The sequence below is a fragment of the Rhinolophus hipposideros genome, assembly GCF_964194185.1.
Source record: "Rhinolophus hipposideros genome assembly, chromosome: 21".
Taxonomy (NCBI): Eukaryota; Metazoa; Chordata; class Mammalia; order Chiroptera; family Rhinolophidae; genus Rhinolophus; species Rhinolophus hipposideros.
In genome coordinates, this window is record NC_138067.1 from 40,674,489 (window position 1) to 40,694,883 (window position 20,395).

The following is a 20,395-nucleotide window of genomic DNA, read 5'->3' on the forward strand; positions in this document are numbered from 1 at the left end:
GGATGGGACACAAACATCCACACGTGTGGCCAGGCTTCATTCGTTTTAGCACTGGATGCCCTGGCCAACGAATGGCACATCTGCACATTGTCACAAACTATTTGAACCATTGCCTAAAAATTGTCCTTTTGGGGCCAGCCCGGTGGCTCAGGCTCCATGCTCCTAACTCTGAAGGCTGCCGGTTCGATTTCCACATGGGTCAGTGGGCTCTTAACCACAAAGTTGCCGGTTCAACTCCTTGAATCCCGCAAGGAATGGTGGGCTGCGCCCCCTGCAACTAAGATTGAACAAGGCACCTTGAGCTGAGCGGCTGCTGAGCTCCTGGATGGCTCAGTTGGCTCAGTTGGTTGGAGCGCCTCCTCTCAACCATAAGGTTGCCAGTTCAGTTCCTTGAGTCCCGCAAGGGATGGTGGGCTGCGCCCCCTGCAACTAGCAACAGCAACTGGACCTGGAGCTGAGCTGCGCCCTCCACAACTAAGACTGAAAGGACAACAACTTGACTTGGATAAAAGGCCTGGAAGTATACACTGTTCCCCAATAAAGTCCTGTTCCCCTTCCCCAATAAAATCTTTTAAAAAAATTATCCTCTTGAGGATAAAGGACTCTGGGAATCTCTTTCCTCATAGATACCCAAGATATAAATCAAATCACACGTGTTTCTACGAAGGCGACAATACAAGGCCTTTCCAGGACACTCCTTATCCTCTTCGAAATGACAGAAACTACTGATAGTAACCAAGGCACACATTTCACTTCCTAAACCATGCATTCCTAGCTCTTGGAAAAGTCATCCAGTAGACTTTTATGTTCCTGATAGGTCCCAGGTTGCCGGTTTAATTAAGAGAAAAGGTCACCTCTAACAGCTTTTCAAATTTCAGTCCAGCAGGTCTTATTTCCTTTTAATTCAAGGCTCCTTGGCTGACCCACACCAACTTTTAAAAAACTCCCCCATCGCCCTTTTCTGTATTTAAAGTGGGTTTTGTCTAGCCTCCATGTATATAGACTCATTGTATATGAGGCCCTTTCATGTTTCCCCCCATCTTTATAAATTTTCCATCTTGCCCCATCCCAGAAGAGCTGGAAACCAGATTGAGGGCACGTACTCTCCTGGGACCTCTCTGAGCTCAAACTTCCACCACCCGAAAAACCTTTCCTGACTATTCAGATTATGAGGGGTGGCTAATTAACCTGTGCTCTCACTCTGATCCTCTGCAGGAAATTAAATTAGTACCCCTGAGCCATCTCCACAGACAGTGTGGGCTACCAGCAAAGGGAGGTAGAGAACTCCACTTAGTAAACAACATGTGGACGTAACAAATTCAACGCTGTGTTAGTCTGCTCGAGCTGTCATTAACAAAATACCATAGGCTGGGTGGTTTTAACAACAGAAATGAATTTTCTCACAGTTCTAGAGGGTGGAAGTTCAAGGTCAAAGCTTTGGCAGGGTTTTCTTCCTGGGCCTCTCTCCTTGGCTTGCAGTTGGCATTTGTTGCTGAGTTCTCACAGGGCATTTTCATTGTACACGTGCATACCTGGGGTCCCTTTGTGTGTCCAAACTTCCTCCTCTTATAAGGACACCAGTCAGACTGGATTAAGACCCAGCCCACAGACCTCGTTTTAACTATCGCCTCTTTAAAGACCTCACCTCCACATATGGTTGAATTCTGAGGTACTGGGGGTTGGGGCTTCAACATATGAACTTGTGGGGGAACAGGTTGGACATAATTCAGCCCAGAGCAACACCCTATTTCATAATGATGAAACCAGACATCCCCCCCCCCCCGCTAATAATACATCAGCGTCATGCAAGAAAGCCTGTCAAATGCAGCTGCACACCATTCTGTTGACTGTTGGTCTAGTTACTATTAGTTTGGGTGTTTTCAGTGGTTTGTAAACCCTCCGAGTAAGCCATTGTTTCAAGCATACCTGGCAAATGCTGAGGCCTGCATGCCATCAGATTTGGCTAATACAAGCCCTGTACCCCAAAGACCTTGCCAGTTGGCCTGTCACCTCAGTTGTTGGATTGGTTGATAAAGGGCCCACGGTCATGGGCCAAATTAGAGAGGTAGTGAGATTGGACATTTTTGCCTTGTTCTTAATCTTAGCAAGAAGGCATTCATGCTTGCAATATTAAGTATGAAATTAGCTGTAGAGTTTTTATAGATAACCCTTTATCAATTTGAGGAAGTTTCCTTTGATTCCTAGTTTGAGGAAGTGAATTGGGACTGGGTGTTAAATTTTGTCAAATGCTTTTTCATTGGTTATTGAAATGGCTGTGTGGTCTTTTTTTTCCTTTTTTTTTCTTTCTGCACAAAGCTTTATTGTTTCAATTTGGTCCATGGCATGGTAGGGGGCCCCAGGCTGATTAGAAAGCTGCCTAATGGTTGCAGGAAGAGGCTCAGGCAGAAGCCCAATGCCAGGGGGATGTAGAGGGGCCCCTCAAAGGCCTCTGGGCTCCAGAGGCTTGAGCGTGAGCCTTTCGAGGAGATACTCGCCCAGCCCAGCCTGGGTGCCCACCAGCCTGTGGATATCAGTCAGGTGCTCACCTATCTCCTTGATGAGTTTCACCTCCTCATCCAGGAAGTGGTTCTCCCGGAAGTCACAGAGATGGGGAACTACGGGCAGAACCCAGGGCATGCAGATCCAAAAGGGCCTGGTTCAGGTTCTTCTCCATGATCATGGCGGCTTCCATGCATCCTGAGTTTTACCCACTCATCTTGGGAAGGCTTCTGCAGGTCCCGGAAGAGGGTGCAGACACCACGCTGGTTTTGTGTCTTCAAAAGATGCTTGGCGCCCTCATGCTTCACCTCGGCCAACTCGCAGAAGGGGCCCATCCCCTCCAGAGCCACGTCATTGCTGTCTAAATAGCAACACAGAGACAGGCAGGTGTAGGAAGCCCGCAGATGCAGGGTGACCAGGCTGTTGATGGTGTACTCCACCTTGGTGGAATAATTCTGACGAACTTGGGAGCTCATGGTTGCTCAGCAGTTAGGAGATAAGCTTGGAAAATGGTGTTGGCTGGTCTCAGAGGCCACGGATGGCCAAGATGGTTCTGAAGGTTGAGACTGGAGAAGAAGTTAGAGGGTGGCCGGAGGCTGGAAGAAGGGGTGTCTCTGCGTCTGTTCCCTCTAAACACTGTTGAAGCAAGAGACAGATCTGGGGGGAATGCCAAGGGCACTGCCCACATGGTCATTCCTTTTAGTCTCTTATTAACATGGCAAATTATATTGATGTATTTTCTTCTTTTCAAGTCTCCAGATTTTGTATAAAGTTAGTCTTAATTTAACTCTTTGGTATAGAATTCACCAATGAAGCAATCTGAGAACTTGAGTTCTTTGTTCATTAGTTTTAAAATTTTTATTTATTTATGTATTTATGTATGTATTTATTTATTTTTTAAGATTTTATTGGGGAAGGGGAACAGGACTGTATTGGGGGAACAGTGTGTACTTCCAGCACTTTTTTCCAAGTCAAGTTGTTGTCCTTTCAATCTTAGTTGTGGAGGGCTCAGCTCAGCTCCAGGTCCAGTTGCCATTTTCTAGTTGCAGGGGGCATAGCCCACCATCCCTTGCAGGAGTCGAACTGGCAACTTTGTGGTTGAGCGGATGCCCTCCAACCAACTGAGCCATCTGGGAGCTCATGGCAGCTCAGCTCAAGGTGCTGTGTTCAATCTTAGTTGCAGAGGGCGCTGCCCACCATCCCTTGCGGGACTTGAGGAGTTGCACCAGCAACCTTGTGGTTGAGAGACCATTGGCCCATATGGGAATCGAACCGGCAGCCTTCGGAGTTAGGAGCATGGAGCTCTAATCACCTGAGCCACCAGGCCGGCCCAAATTTTTATTTATTTACTTATTTATTGATGTCTAATCGTATTTATTTGTTACTCTGACAAAATCTCATTTTTTACTGGACTCAGACTTAGAGGTAGAAGCTCTCAGAGAGGATTGCCCACATTTCTTGGCAATCTGTTCCTGGCAGTTTTCTTTGGCCTTCTTCATTCTCTTGGCTAAAAGTTGAGCATATCTTGCAGCCTCTTCCTTATTTTTCTTAGTCCGCTGTTTCTTCAGAGCAATACGCTGATGTTTGTGTTGCAGGACGCGTGGAGTCACACGGCACTGAATCTTGGGTGCTTCGGTCCTGGGCTTCTTACCTTCCTCGTTTACGGTTTTCTCACAACATACTGGCAGACATTTATCTTCTTTAGAGAGACTGAAAAGTTTGCGATTCTGCCAGCTGTTTTGGGCCCCAGGCGACGAGGCACAGTAGTGTCAGTGAGACCAGGAATAACTGTCTCCCCTTTTTATACAATGACCAAGTTGAGAACACTCAGACTGGCAGCCACCATGCAACCCCCAACAGATCTGCGCTTTCTTTCTCCAGTACTCCTTGGTCTGTAACAGGAATGCCCCTTACTCAGGAGCAGGCGGACACGGCCATGGGTCACGACACCCTGCTTCATGGGGAAACCTTGTTGGTCGTTCCCACCACTGATTCGAACCACATAACCCTTCCATTCTTCACCCAGAGTGTCAGCAGCAACTTCTGTGGCCACACGCTTCTCATAAAACGTACACAGTTTGCGTCCATCGTCCACTCCAGTGAGTTTCTGGCAGCCACTGGCTGAGAAAGAGATGTTCAGCTTCCTCCTGAAGCAGCCAACCGCCTCCAAAGCGCCACAAGAAAGAGCAGTTTTTTATTTTCTTAAGTGGGAAGGAATTTATATACCTTTATTCCATTTTTTCTTGAGTTTGCTATGGATAGTTTATATCTTTCAAGGAACGTTTCCATTTTATGTAGGTTTTATTGGTACAAAGGTATTAATAATATTTTATCTTTTAATAGCTTTAATATCTGTAGTAATATCATCCACTCTCAATCCTGATATTGGTCATTTTAGTTTTGTCTCTTTCTTCCTAATATTCGATTGGCTAGAGATTTGACGTTATTGATTTTGTCAATGAAGCACATTTTTTGTTTCACTGATTTTTTTTTCCTCCTGTGTGTGTCTGGTTTTGTTTGTTTGTTTGTTTTACTGATTTCTGCTTTATTGTTTCCTTTCTTTGGCTTACTTTGGAGTAATTGACTTTTTTTCATTTTGGGTTGTGAAAGCTTGTATTATTGATTTGAGAACTTTCTATTCTAATATAGATATTTGTTATAAAGTTTTTCTAAGCATCATTTTAGCTGCATAAACTACTTTCGATGTATTGTGTTTTCATTTATCCTTATGATTTCTTTTTTTGTCCCATCCCTTATTTATAATTTCAACTTTTTTGAAAGTTGGTTTGCACATGAAAGGAATTTGTATTCCGCTGCTATTGGGTGGAGAAGTCTACCGATGCCAGTTAACGTCAAGTTGGTCGGTAGTGTTCAGGTCTCTTTGTCCTTACAAATTTTCTACTTGTTCTATTGTTTACAAAGAAAAGAGTGTGCAAGTCTCCAGCTTTAATTGTGGTTGTGTCAATATCTTCTTTAATTTGTATCATCTTTTGCTTCATGTATTTTGAAGCACCTTAATTAGATATATACACATTTACAATTGTTATGTCTTCTTCATAAAGTTACCTCCCTCTCACTGTAGAGTATCTTTATACCGGTTAATATTTCTTGTTCTAAAGCCTACTCTTTCTGATAATAAAATAGACACGCTAGCTTTCTTTTGACTAATATTTACATGACATACCTTTTTTCATCCTTTTATTTTTCCTATCTGTATTTTTGTATTTAAAATAGGTTTTTGTATACAACATGTAGTTGGCTCTTGTATTTTTTTCCTACAACATTAGAATTTCTGCCTTTTAGTTTGGGTGTTTAGACCGTTTACACTCAATGTGACTGTCACCATGTTTGGATTAAAATCTAGCATCTTCCTGTTTGTTTTATATTTCATATGTTCTTTTTTTTTTTTTTTTTTTAATTAATTTTATTGGGGTGACAATTGTTAGTAAATTTACATAGATTTCAGGTGTACAATTCTGTATTACATCGTCTATAAATCCCATTGTGTGTTCACCACCCAGAGTCAGTTCTCCTTCCATCACCATATATTTTATTTCATATGTTCTTAATTCTTCTTTTTCTGTTTTTTTGTTGGATTGAGTATTTTTCATTCCATTTTCTTTTTTTTATTTTATACTAGCTTTTATAATATGCAATATACAATGTCATAGTCTACCTTAAAATAATACTTTACTGCTTAGAGTGCCAGATAATTACAACAGTATACTTCTATTTGTTCCCTTGTGTTCTTTGTGCTATTATTATACATTTTACTCTACATAGGTAATAAACTTCAAAACATATAATTTGTGCTTCAAATAGTCAATTTATTCCTTCAAGCTTTACTTAAAAATGGTTACACAATAAACAGACCTTTTTTATTTTGGTGTTCAATTCTGTGAATTTTAACACATGTGTAGATTTGTGTAACCACTACCATACTGAGGACACAAAACAGTTCCTTCACACCAAAAAGAGTTTCTTATTTTAGCTCTGTATAGCCTCTCCTCAGCATACCTATAACCCCTGGAAATCAGTGAAATATTCTCTATCGCTATAGTATTGCCTTGTTGAGAATGTGTGTAAATGAAATCGTATAGTACATAACATTATATGTGACTGGCTTCTTTCATTGAAGATATTGCCTTCAAGATTCATGCAAGTTATTGTGTACATTAATCATTGTTTCCTTTTTATTGCTGAGTGGTGTTCCATTGTATGAATGTACTGCCACTAATTTATCCATTCATCCATTGGTTGTTGCATTTGGGTTTCCAGTTATTTACAATGATGAATAGGGCTGGTATAAACATTCGTATACAGGTGTTAGCATGAGGATAAATTTTCATTTCAAGAATATTTTTAATTTGTTATAAAATTTCATTGTTTTTCACCAAAGTGTCTGTACGCTTTTGGATTCCCCCCACCAATGTATGTGAGTTCCAGTTGCTCTGGGACCTCATGAGAATTTGATATTGTCCCTATTTTTATTTAAGACATTCTAATAGATGTGTAGTGGAGTGGTTTAGTTTTTCATTTCCTTAATCGCTAATGTACATATTTTCATGTGCTTATTTGCCATCCTTATATCTGCTTTGGAGAATTGTCTGTTGATATCTTTAGCCAATTTTTAATTGGGTTGTTTGTTATTATTGAGTTTAAAATTCTTATTGTTGAATTTTGAAAGTTCTTTATATATTACAGAGAAAAGTTATTTTTTGAATATGGGATTGGCAAATATGTTCTTCCAGTCTATTGATCATCTTTTCATTCTCTTTACATTGTCTTTTACAGAACAGAAGTTTTAAAATTTGATAAGGTCCAATATATTGTGTTTTTCTATGGATTATGCTTTTGGTGTAGCATCTAAGAACACTTTGCTTAACCCCAAAGAGTTTTCCTTATGTTTTCTTTTTTAAAATTTGTAGTTTTACATTTTATAGTCAGATCTATAAATAATTGTTAATTTTTACATGAGGTGTGACGTTTAGGTTGAGGCTCATTGATTTTGCTCACAGAAGGCCAATTGTTCAAACATGATTTGTTAAAAGAATATCTTTCCCCCACTGAATTGCTTTTGCATCTTTGTCAGTCAATTTGCCATATTTATATGCATACATTTATGGACTTTCTGTTATGTTCCATCTGTCTCTGTGTCTGCCCCTTCATTATTACCACATTCTTGATTGTTGTAGCTTTGGAGTATTTCATAACCCCAAGTAGTACGATTCTTCAAAGTTCTTCTTCTTTTAAAATAAAATTTTGGGGGCCGGCCGGTGGCTCAGGCGGTTGGAGCTCTGTGCTCCTAACTCCAAAGGTTGCCAGTTCGATTCCCACATGGGCCAGTAGGCTCTCAACCACAAGGTTGCCAGTTTGATTCCTCAAGTCCCACAAGGGATGGTGGGCAGCACCCCCTGCAACTAAGATTGAACACAGCACCTTGAGCTGAGCTGCTGTTTAGCTTCCGGATGGTTCAGATGGTTGGAGCGTGGGCTCTCAACCACAAGGTTGCCAGTTCGATTCCTCGACTCCCTCCTCCAGCAACTAGCAACAGCAACTGGACCTGGAGCTGAGCTGTGCCCTCTACAACTACGATTGAAAGATTGAAAGGACAACAACTTGAAGCTGAACAGCACCCTCCACAACTAAGATTGAAAGGACAACAACTTGACTTGGAAAAAAGTCCTGAAAGTACACATTGTTCCCCAATAAAGTCCCGTTCCCCTTCCCCAATAAAATCTTAAAAAAAAAATAAATAAATAAATAAATAATTTTGGTCTATTTAAGTTTTTTTCCTTTTCCATATAAACTTGAGAATGAGATAGTCTATATCTACAAGAATATGCTAGAACTTTTTTTACTATTGCATTAAATCTGTAAATCAATTTGGGGATAATTGACATATTTACTGTGTTGGGTATTCTAATTCATGAACACTATATGTCTCTTCAATTCTTTAGATGTCCTTTGATTTCTATCAGCAGTTTGTAGTTTTGGGCATGCAAATCCTATACATATTGTTAGATTTATATCTAAGCATTTCATTCTTTGGGAGATTTTAAGTGGAACTATTTTTGTACATTGCTAGGACATAGAATTATAGTACATTACTAGGGTTGAAAAAAATTGCCAGGATATAGAAATATGATTTTTTTGTGTTTTGACCTTCGATTGAGTGTCCTTGATAAACTACTTATAAATTCTAGGTTTTTGTAGATTCCTTAGATTTTTCTGGGTAGCTAATTATTTTTCTTGCCTTGGCACTCTGGCCGATTCCAACACAATTTTGAATAGAAATGGTTAGAGTGGACATCCTTGCTTTGTTCCCAGCCATATGGGGAAGCCATTCAGTTCTTACTATTATGATGTTATCTGATGGTTCTTGGTAGATGCCTTTGATCAAGCTGAGGAAGTTCTCTTCTTTTCCTAGTTTGCTGAGAGGTGTTTGTTTTTTTTTTTTATCATTGCTGGATGTTTTATTTTGTCAAATGCTTTTTCTATATCAATTGATATGATGACAAAGTGTTTTTTCTTCTTTAGACCAATATTGGAAAACTTTTTCTGAAAAGAACCAGACACAGTCGTAATCCTTTTAGGCTTCGTAGGCCAAGGGGCAAAACTGATACAATTCCTGCCTTCAATCATCCCATCTGCCTGGTGGGCTGCCCAGATGGTGGGCACACTTTGCACCTAGTTGCCATCAATTGGAGACATTCTCGGGATGGAGACTATCTGGCTTGAGGAGGAGGCCCCCAGCAGGCCAGTGGGCAGCCACTGGAGTCAGTTTCACTTTCCGCCCTAGTGACATCCTGGTCCCTGCATTCCTCTCTTCCTTCCCAGAGAACCTAGCCATCTCAACTTGGGTAGCTGACTGGAGACAAGTCACCTCCTTTTGTCACTGACTCCTACAATGTGACTCCATAGCTTGGTACCAGTTCACTGAAAGCAGTGGCGTCCCCAGTGTGTAGGTGGTGAATAGCACAGGCCTTGGGAATTGGTGAGGCACACCTGCCCACCAGGGAGGCAAGCTCTCCACCCAACAAGAGGTGGAGAAAGATGCCCAGGTTTGGTCTCCATGGCTCAGAGTGCTAGACCGCTCAGTGTCTGCAGGCCTTGAAAAAAACAGTTGAGTTTATCAACGCCTGCTTTAGACTAGTCATATAGGTGGATTACAAAATTGGTTGATTTCCAAAGATTGAATCAGCCTTGAAGTCGTGAGATAAACTCTACTTGGTTAATACTTGGTTATTATATACAGGTAACCCCCGTATAACACAGTTGTTAGGTTCCTTAAAAAATGCCGTGTTATGCGAATCCGTGTCATATGAGACAAAGAACTAGTACAAAAAATTTAAAAAACATACTATTATGTTTTTATAATTAAGAAAAATATCTTTTTAAAGCAATTTTCACCGAAAGGATAACGTATTAAGATTTATGAAATAATGTTTTCTTCGTCATCACCACTAAACACCATTAACCAAGGGCATTTTCTTTTTGACAAGATACCTTCATCTTCTGAACTTAATACTCCCCGAACAAAATTGATTCAAAATTCTAATAAATTTTAAAATTCTGCAGTCAAATCTGATACAACATCCACGCTTGAATGAAAAATTTCAAATGAGATATCTTTTGCTCTTAAAAGCTCTTATTATATTCTGTGTTGTTTGGGGATTTCCCTAATTTCAATGAGATATTTTTTGCTCTTAAAAGCTCTTATTATGCTCCATGTTGTTCAGGCATTTCTCTAATTCTCAAACCGTGTTAGAGTGAAACCGTGTTTTAGGATGCTGTTGTATGAGGGTTTTCCCCAATTCTCGAGCCGTGCTATATAGAAGTGCCGTGTTATATGGGGGTTACCTGTATTATGATTTTTATGTATTGCTGGATTTGACTTCCTAATTTTGTTCATGAAGGATATTGATCTGTAGTATTTCGTTTTTTGTACTGTCTTTGTCTAATTTTAGTATGAGGGTAATGCTGGTCTCATACAAAGAGTTGGAAAGTGTCTTCTTCTGTTTTGGGGAAGAGATTGTGTAGAATTAGTATTATTTTTTAATTTAAATATTTTGAATTTACTAGTAAAATCATCTGAGCATGTATATTTATTTTTTGGAATTTTTTTAAACTATGATTTCAGTTTATTTCATACTTAAGACTATTAGGCTTATCTATTTCACCTTGGGTTATTTTTGGTTTGTGGTTTTGGAAGAATTGATCCCTTTCATCTAAGTTGTTGATTTCTGTATATAGTTTTTTTCAATTATTGCCTTATTATCCTTTTAATGTCTGCAGTATCTGTTGTGATAGCCTCTCTTTCATTCTTGATATTTATTTTTGTTTTCCCTTTTTTCTTTGTCAAATTGCTAGAAGTTTATCAAGTTTTACTGATCTTTGTGAAAAGACAGTTCACTTTTATTGATTTTTCTCATTGATAACTGTTATGTTGACCCTTTTAAAATACAAACTTAGATTATTGACTTGAGACCTTTCTTCATTTCTAATATTAAGCATCTAATATTATAAGCCACTATGTAGCTGCATTACATAAATTTTACTATCTTGTATTCTTTTTCTATTTCAAAATATTTTCTAAATTCCCTTGAGTTGTCTTTTTTAACCCATGGATTATTTGGAAGTGTAATGTTTAATTTCCAATGTTTGGAGGTGTTTCTGCTATTGGTTTCTAATTAAATTCTTTTATAGCCTGAGAATATATTTTGTATGACTTCAATTATTTTAGATTTATTAAGGTTTGTCTGTGACCCTGGAATGTGATCTATCTTGGTGACTGCTCCATGTGTCCTTCAAAAGAATGTCTGCTCTGTTGTTCTGTAAATGTCAATTATATCCAGGTGGACGATGGCATTGTTCAGTTCTTCTGTATCTTTGCTGATTTTGTCTAGTAATTCTATTTATTATTGAAACAAGACTATTGAGATCTCCAGATATAATTGTGGATTTGTCTTATTTCTCCTTTCAGTTATGTCAGCTTTTAAATAGTTGGAAATTCTATTGTTAGGGGTTTATTGATTTAGAATTATGTTAACTTAATGAATTGATCCTTTTATCATTATATAATGCCCCCTTTTATCCTTGGTAATTTTTTTTTACTGTGAAGCCTAGTATGTCTCATATTAATATAACCATTTTGACTTTACTTTTAAAACTTTTTATTTTGCAATACTTTGACACAAGAATTTTTTTTTTTTTAAAGTGTTCCCAAGTGGCCTTCATACAGCTTTTCACAATGACATCTTATGTAACCATTGCACATTCCTGGTTTCAAAACTAGGAAATTGGCATTAACACAGTATTATTAACTAAACTACAAACCTGTTTTGGTTTTCATCCATTTTTAATTGAAATTTTTATTGAGATAATTTAGGTTGACATGCAGTTGTAAGAAATAATAGACAGATATCTTGTACACATTGCCCACTTTCCCCAAATGGTAATATTTTACAAAACTAATATTACAAGTAAGATATTGACATTGCTACAATCCACTGATTTCCTCAGGTTTACTTGTGCTCATTTGTGCGTGAAATAAGTGCTATAAATTTTATCACATGTGCAGATTCATGTATCCACTTCAGTCAAGATACTGACAGTTCTTGCTCTTTTATAACACTCAGCTTTCTCCACTTCCTTACCCCATCCCTACCACTAATCTGTTGTCCATCTCTAATTTTGTCATTTCGAGAATGTTGTATAAATAGAATCTTACAACATGTAATCTTTTGGAACTGGATTTTTTCACTTATCAAAATTCTCTGGAGATTCATCCAAGTTGTGTGTAGTAGTAATTTGCCCCATTTTATTACTGAGTAATATTCCACAGTATATATATATACATTCCACAGTTTGATTAGCCATTCGCCTGTTGAAGGACATTGGCATTGATTACACTTTTTGGCTATTACAAATAAAGCTGCTGTGAGGATTTGTATACTGGTTTTTGTGTGAACATAATTTTTTTCTTCTGGGATAAATGCCTAGAAGTGTAATTGCTGGGTTGGATAGTAGAGTATTTTCATCTGTGTTTGTATGCAGTATTGTGTGTGTGTGTGTGTATGTGTGAAATTTGACATACAGATTTTGGTCACCACAATCAGAACAGAACTGACCCACGTTGTGTAACCCTTTTATACTAATCAGACCCTACCTGCTGGAAACCACTATGTTCCCGATGACTAGAATTTTGCCTGTTACAGAGCTGCTGTGAACATGTGTACATAGGCTTTTGTGTGGATACATTTTCATTTCTCCAGGATGAATTCCCAAGAGCACGATTTCCAGGTCATATGGTAGTTGCATGTTTAGTTTTTAAAGAAACTGCCAAACTCTTTTTCTAGAGTGACTACCGTTTTACATTCCCACCAGCAACTTATAAGATATCCAGTTGCTCCCCATCCTCACTAGAACTTGACATTGTAATTATTTTCAAATTTCATCCATTCTGCTAGGTGTGTAATGGTATCCTGTCATGGCTTTAATGTGCATTTCTCTAACAGCTCTAGCTTTCCTTTGATTCATGTTTGCGTGGTGTCTGACGGTGGGGCACAGGCATAATGGCCACCATAATGAGACAATAGCTTAAGATCGACAATGAAGCAGACAACTCCACAGAACATAACAGAATTTAATACAAGATAATTTACTTGCGGGAAGATTGGGTTGGACTGGAACTGACGACCCAGCAATTCCGTGCAGATTATACTCCATTATAGGCTCCGGTGACTATATTGTTTTTATGGTATAACTCAGATACTAATGATTGACAAGACAAAGGGACAAAGAATGCCGTAGCGCCAGCAGCCATACCTCCTGGTGGTCTTTGATAGATGATTGTTTAAAATTAATACCATCACCAGTTGGATATTTATCTTGGTTGTCACGCCACTCTGGTGGTTACTAATAAATATTTATGGCTACATTTTAAGGAACACAGATAATCATCAACTAGAAGGCTTTGATATATTCATTAAAGACAGTGAGTTTGGTCAAAGGTCATAGCATGAAACTTAAACATGACCTGACATCTGAGATGGAGTTGGTTTTGTTCATATCTACATGTATACATGGGATAAATCTTTTCCCATCATTTTATTCTTAGCCTACCGGTGTCATTATAATTAAAGTGCTTCTCTTGGAAACAACATGTAGTTGTCATTTAATAATATTGATTTTGGCAATCTCTGTCTTTTGATTATTGTGTTCTTCGACTGTTTATGTTTCCTGAAGTGTTTGGAATTTCCTTCATGTTTTTAATTAGGTCTACCATTTTCTTTGTTCGCTGTTTCCCACTTCCTGCCCTCTTTTGTACCTAATCAACTTCACAGAAAATCAATGTTGCACAAGGCCACATTGTTACCACAATACATCAATGCATAGCTTAGACCACTCTGCAGTCATGTCTCTACAGGGACAAAACATGAATTCCAACAACAGGTGACCAACCAGCCCCCTCTCCTGGCTGATCTGAATGGCTGCTTCTTCTTACCAGTCACACCTGTAGCGTTGGTCAACTTTTCCATCCTTCTACAGAAGACACGATAATATACCCAATCACAGAATTACCCCCACTCCCTGACCGCATCCAATCAACAAAGCCCCACTTTTTAACACCCTCCCCAACATCACCTGACACAAGTCCAAATCTTACTGAGAACCCCTGTGGTTGTGGAGTTTGTAGCCCCTTGCTGCCTTGAGTACCGAGTTTCCCCGAAAATAAGACCTAGCCGGACAATCAGCTCTAAAGCGTCTTTTGAAGCAAAAATTAATATAAAACGGGGTATTATATTAAAATAAGACCGGGTCTTGTATTAATTTTTGCTTCAAAAGACGCATTAGAGCTGACTGTCCGGCTAGGTCTTATTTTTGGGGAAACACGGTACAATTTGGGTCTTTTTATGTAAAATGACTAAGTTAATTCATGCCCAGATTAAAAAAACTTCCTTTTATGTCACCAAATTTTTCTGTTACACTTTCAATTAACAGTTAAACAGTGAGTGTTCAGTTGTTCTTAGGTACAGTGTTCTAACATCTAACACCCATTAGATCAGGGAGATTGATATTGTTTATAATTGTTTTCACTGATTTGTCCCGTGTTGTTTAAGAGAGAGAGGTGAAATCTTTACCTCTGATTTTGATTTTCCTATTTTTTCCCTTTGATTTTTGTAAGCTTTGTTTCATGTATTTTAAAACTTTGTGATTTGTCACATAAACATTTAAAAATTGTGTTACTGATGTATTGACCTTTTTATCATTGTAAAAAATTCCGCTTTAGCTCTGTAATAGACTTTGTGAGAAATCTACTTTATCTAACGTTACTATAATTGCTCCAAACCTTCTCAAGTTTACTCTTTATATGAACTTTTCCATTTATGTATTTTCAACCTCTCTCGGTGTCTAATATACACTTCTTGAAGAAAGTACATACCGTAGTTACTTTTTAATCCATTCAATCCTTGCCTTTGTAGAGTCAATTAACATTTAATGTAATTATTTATGTGGTTATATTTAGGGTTATAATTTCACTATTTGTTATATTTCTCACTCTTGTTACTTATTCTTCTGTACTTTCCTGCTGTCTTTTGGACTAAAGATTTTTAAGCATTCCATTTTTATCATCTTGGGTTTTCAGCTGTACCTCTTTGCATTTTTCACTGTTTTCATGATAAGGCTCTTTAACTTTTTATGTTAGAGTTAATATTGTATCATTCATGTAAAGTGAGTAATGTATTTGTGTACATATTACATCTACACATACCGGGGGTGCCAAAAAATGGATAGGAGTGGACACTGGTAAACGTTGCTCAGGCAGTAGTTCGCCGTAATCAGAAGTGTCTGGATGCTGATGGGAACCACTGAGCACCTCTTGTAATTGCAGAAGTCACACGTGACTTGGATTCATCTTTTGTAATCGGTATATATTGAGTATTACAGTTTTAATGCAGTTTTCCTTTCTTAACATGTGCATACTTTTTGGCCCCCTCTGTAGTATATTTTTGCATCTTCAGTAACACGTATATTGAGTAAATTAAGAAAAATAGTATTTTATACTTTTCCAGATACTTACCATTTCTGGAGTTCTTCCTTATTTCCTTATTTCCCTGTTTCCAGTGTCATTTCTGTTTGGTCTGAAGACCTTGAGCATTTGTCATGCAATTCTGCTGGCAGTGAATTCTCTCTGTGGCCCTCTATTTGAAAATGTCTTGATTTTGCCCTTATTCTGAAAGTATATTTTCTTTGAATATAGAATTATGGTTTTTTCTCCCCTTGCTGCAGCTAAAGATACTGCTTTTCTTTCTGCCCTAGTTTTCTGCTGTGACGTTATTTTCAAATGTCAGCAGTCATTTGAATCATTTGATGTTGCTTCCCTCTGCAACATCATTTTTCTTCAGCTACTTTCATGATTGATTTTGTTTTTTATTTTTAAATTACAGTTGCCATACAATATTATATTAGTTTCAGGTATACAATGTAGTGATTAGACATTGATATAACTTACAAAGTGATCCCCCTGATAAGTCTAGTACCCATGTGACACCAAACAGTTATCACAGTATTCGTGACTATCTTCCCGACACTTTACATCACTGTGACTGTTTTTATAACTGGCAATCTGTACTTCTTAATCCCTTCACCTTTTTCACTCAGCTCCCCAAGCCTCCTCCCATTTAGCAGCCATCGATTTCTTCTTGGTATCTATGTGTTTCTGTTTTGTTTGTTCATATATTTTGCTTCCTAGATTCCACCTATAAGTGAAATCATATGATATTTGTCTTTGTCTTATTTTACTTAGCATAATATGTACTAGGTCCATTCATGTTGTTGATGCTAAGATTTCATTCTTTTTATGGCTGAGTAATATTCCATTGTATATATTTAGCAGACTTTTTAAAATTTTTTTAAATTTATTGGGGTGACAATTGTTAGTAAAATTACATAGATTTCAGGTGTACAATTCTGTATTACATCATCTATAAATCCCATTGTGTGTTCACCACCCAGAGTCAGTTCTCCTTCCATCACCATATATTTGATCCCCTTTACCCTCATCTCCCACCCCCCAACCCCACCATACTTCTTTGTTCATTTGTCTACTGATGGACACTTAGGTTGCTTCCATATTTTGGCTATTGTAAATAATGCTGCAGTGAATACAGGGGTGCACATATCTTTTCAAATTATTATTTGGAATTTCTTTGGATAATTACCTAGAAGTGGGACTGCTGAATCATATGGTAGTTCTATTTTTAATTTTCTGAGGAAGCTCCATACTGTTTTCCATAGTGGCTGCACCAATTTGCAATGTTACCAACAGTGCACGAGGGTTCCCTTTTCTCCACATCTTCACCAACACTTGATGTTTGTTGGTTTATTGGATGGACATTCTGACAGAAGTGAGGTGGTATCTCATTGTGGTTTTAATTTGCATTTCTCTGATGATTAGTGACGAGTATCATTTCATGTGTCTATTAGCCGTGTATTTCCTCTTTGGAGAAATGTCTATTCAGTTCCTCTGTCCATTTCTTATTTGGATTGTTTGATTTTTCTGTTGTTAAGTTGTATGATTTCCTTGTATATTTTGGATATCAATCTCTTATCGGATATGTCATTAGCGAATATCTTTTCCCATTCAGTAGTTGTCTTTTCCTTTTGATGGTTTCCTTTGTTGTGCAAAAACTTTTTAGTTTTCTGTAGTCCCATGTGTTTAGTTTTCCTTTTGTTTCAGTTGCTCAAGGAGACATATCCAATATTATTAATACTAAGAGTGATGTCTAAGGATTTACTGCTTATGTTTTCTTCTAGGTATTTTACAGTTTCTGGTATTACATTTAAGTCCTTAACCAATTCTGAGGTTATTCTTGTATATGGTGTAAGAAAGTGGTCCAGTTTCATTCTTTTGTGTGCATCTGTGCAGTTTCCCCCAGCACCATTTATTGAATAGAATGTCTTTACCCCATTATATATTCTTGCCTCCTTTGTTTAGATTAATTGACCATATAGGCATGGATTTATTTCTGGGCTCTCTGTTCTGTTCCACTGATCTATGCGTCTGCTTTTATGCCAGTACCATGCTGTTTTGATTACTATACATTGTAATATAGTTTGATACCAGGTAGCATGATATCTCCAACTTTGTTCTTTCTCAAGATGGCTGTGGCTATTTGGGGTCTTTTGTGGTTCCATGTAAGTTTTAGGATTATTTTTTCTAGTTCTGTGAAGAATGCCATTTGTATTTTGATAGGAATTGCATTGAATTTATAGATTACTTTGGGAAGTGGGAACATTTTAATGATATTAATTGTTCCTATCCATGAGCATGGTATATTCTTCCATTTATTTGTATCTTCACTGTCTTACAGTTTTCCAAGAACAGGTCTTTTACCGCCTTGGTTAAATTTATTCCTAGGTATCTTATACTTTTCGATGTAATTGTAAGTGGGATTTTTTTTCTGAGAAGGTTTTATTACACACAGAGGGAATGGGACTCAGTCCTTCTTGGCTGCTGCCTTCCTCGTGGCTGCAAGGACATTGCTCAGCTCCTCTCTCTTCCTCTTGGCGCAGATGTGTGTTCCCACCCTTGATGAACTAACTTCAGGGCCTGCTTGTCCTTAGAGGTCTTGAGCAGCTCCATGACACACCACTCATAGGGAGCAAAGCCACACACCTCGGATCTTGTCCCACTCAAACTTGGTGTGCTTGGTGAGGTGCCCACGGTAGTGGCTGTGCCTAGGCTTGCTCACATTCTTGGTCACCTTTACAAATAAATGTTCTCACATTTTTCAGGTAGATACCCAGAAGAGGGATTGCTGGGTCATATGGTAATTCTGTTCTTAATTTTTTAAGGAACCTCCAAACTGTTTTTCATAGTGGCTGCAGTAATTTACATTCCTACCAACAGTGTATGAGGATTCGTTTTTCTCTACATGATGTCCAATATTATTATTAATTGTCTTGTTGATAACAGCTATTCTGGCAGGTGTGAGGTGGTATCTTATTGTGGTTTTGATTGGCATTTCCCTAATAGCTAGTGAATTTAAATATCGTATTCATCGATTTGTTGGCCATTTATATGTCTTGGGAAAAGTGTCTGTTCAGGTCCACTGCCCATTTTTAAATGGGATTATTTTTTTAATGTTGGGTTGTATGAGTTCTTTATGTATTTTGGATATTAGCCCCTTATCAGAGGTATCGTTTGCAAGCATGGTCTCCCATTCCATTGGTTGCCTTTTTGATTTCTTGGTTTCTTTTACTGTGCAGAAGCCTTTTAGTTTGATGTAGTCCCATTTGTTTATTTTTGGTTTTGCTTCCCTTGCCTTTGGGGTCAAATTCATCAAATCCTCTCTGAGACCAAGGTCTGTAAGTTTAGTACCTGTGTTTTCATCTATGTATTTTATTTTTTCATGTCTTATATTTAGTCCTTGATCCATTTAAGAGTTAATTTTTGTGTATGGTGTCAAATAGCAGTATTTCATTATTTTGCATGTAGCTCTCTAATTTCCCCAGAACTATTTATTGTGTTGTTAGTTTTTTCCAGTTTTTCATTTAGTCCTGTTAGATGTTTTATATATTTTGGTGGTCCCAGGTTGGGTGCATACGTATATATTGATGTGTTATGTCCTCTTGCTGTATTGTCTCCTTTATCATTATAAAATGTCCATCTTTGTCTCTTGTTACTTTTTATCTTGGAATCTATTTTTTTGATGGAAGTATGGCTACACCCACTTTTCTCTGGATGCCATTTGCCTGGAATATCATCATATTCCACATCTCTTTGAGTCTGTGTTTGTCTTTGCAGCTGAGATGTGACTCTTGAAGGCAGCATGTATAGTTGGGTTTTGTTTTTTGATTTACCCTACTACTCTGTGCCTTTTAATTGGTGAATTCAGTCCATTCACATTTAGGGTGATTATTGAAATATGGAGATTTCCTATAGGCATTTTATTTTCTTTTCTGGTTGCTCTGTTGTCTCCATTGTTTCTTTCCCCTGTGTTTCTGTCTGTGTAGTTTGGTGGTATTCTATCATTTTTCCTCTTTCCTTTTTATGTTGTGTCTCAGTTCTAGATTTTTTGTGTGTGTGGTTACCATTAGGCTTATGCAAAAGAATGTTTCATCCATACAGTAGTCCTTTTTCTTCTTATTGCATCTTACCTCTATTCACCTGTGCTAGTTCAGTCCTTTTCCCACTCCCCTTTGTTGTCACAAATTATCCTTTTTATGCTGTGTGTTCATTTCTAAATTGAAGGAGCTACTGTCATTTTCTTTTTAAATGTTTTTACCTCCTTTAACCTTTATATTTAAATGTTTAATACTGGATTCTGAACAAGGGTTGAACTTTTCTGCTTCTGTCTGAGTAATCATATTACTCATAGTTTTGTATCCTTTTGTCTTTTTTTGTTTCAGATAGAAGAGCATCTTTCAGCTCTTCTTGTATTACAGGTCTTGTGGTGGTAAATTCCCTGAGCTTCTGTATGTCTGCAAAAGCCATTATTTCTCTTTCATATCTAGAGGATAAATTTCCTGGATATATTTTTATTTGATGGTGATTTCTCTTGCATTACTTTGAATATTTGGTTCCACTCTCTTCTAGCTTGTATGGTTTCTGCTGAAAAATCTGATGATAATCTAATAGGGTTTCCTTTATAGGCTACTGTTTTCTTTTCCCTGGCTGCCTTGATAATTCTTTGTCATTACTTTTTGACAGTTTTAATCTAATATGCTCTGGAAAACACTTTTAGATTCGAGGATCCAGTTCTTTCCTTAGGTTTGACAAGTTCTTGTTGATTATTTGATAGGTGCTCTTCCCCCTTCTTCCCCTTGTCTCCTTCTTGTATAACCATTATTCTTATAGTGCCCTTTCTAATGGAGTTAGTTACCA

At 37.8% G+C, this 20,395-nt stretch overlaps 2 pseudogenes across 2 annotated transcripts; both read right to left on the reverse strand.

Moving 5' to 3' along the window:
• Positions 1-2,439: 2,439 nt before the first annotated feature.
• LOC308490211 (ferritin light chain-like) lies at positions 2,440-2,975 on the reverse strand (annotated as a pseudogene). The gene has a single exon. The product of its transcript is annotated as a ferritin light chain-like (transcript).
• A 921-nt stretch (positions 2,976-3,896) lies between these two features.
• Positions 3,897-12,202, reverse strand: LOC308489896 (small ribosomal subunit protein eS6-like; annotated as a pseudogene). Its single transcript has 2 exons — positions 12,159-12,202; positions 3,897-4,646 (listed from the first exon to the last, which is right to left on the reverse strand). The product of its transcript is annotated as a small ribosomal subunit protein eS6-like (transcript).
• Between the last annotated feature and the right edge of the window lie 8,193 nt (positions 12,203-20,395).